The sequence below is a fragment of the Myotis davidii genome, unplaced genomic scaffold (genome assembly GCF_000327345.1).
Source record: "Myotis davidii unplaced genomic scaffold, ASM32734v1 scaffold573, whole genome shotgun sequence".
NCBI lineage: Eukaryota > Metazoa > Chordata > Mammalia > Chiroptera > Vespertilionidae > Myotis > Myotis davidii.
Genome location: NW_006285997.1, coordinates 3,495,003 through 3,495,710, shown reverse-complemented (window position 1 = coordinate 3,495,710; position 708 = coordinate 3,495,003).

The following is a 708-nucleotide window of genomic DNA, read 5'->3' as shown; positions in this document are numbered from 1 at the left end:
TGAATAATAAATGGTTTAATCACAAAATGCTTAGAACACAGACCTCATACATATTAGCTGTCAGTGTGTACTATTCAGCTGGGGAAAGAACCATTTCTACCCTCCCTCCCCCAGTCCTATCTGGATTGGAAACCAACAAAGGCAGCTTGCTTGGGCTGATTCTAGGTGGCTATTTGGGCCACTCCTACCAACCGGTAACTCATGGGTCCTCCCACTGGCAATGGCAATCCTCCCTAAGCCTTAGTAACTGTGAACTTCCCATCACACCTTTAAATACTCTGGACAGCTGTGAAGGACTCATGCTCTGGGACACTGCACGCGAGACTCCTGTAAGGCACGCCTTTCCTGGCCTCGTCTCATCCACTGGCCTGATTACCCAAGACCCAGCCATGAGTTACCTGCTCAATAACTCTCACAGGTAGAGCTGACATTCACTCCTCTGGATGGCACAGCTCTGGTTCATAACTATTCTAGGACTTACCATGCGGCATTTGACTACTCGGTTATCATGTGACTTCTTCCCAAATAGAAGGGAAGCTCTAGGGCAGTGGGTCTCAACCTTACGGCCCTTTAAATACAGTTCCTCATGCTGTGACCCAACCATAAAATTATTTTCGTTGCTACTTCATAACTGTAATGTTGCTACTATTATGAATCATCATGTAAATATCTGATATGCAGGACGGTCTTAGGTGACCCCTGTGAACG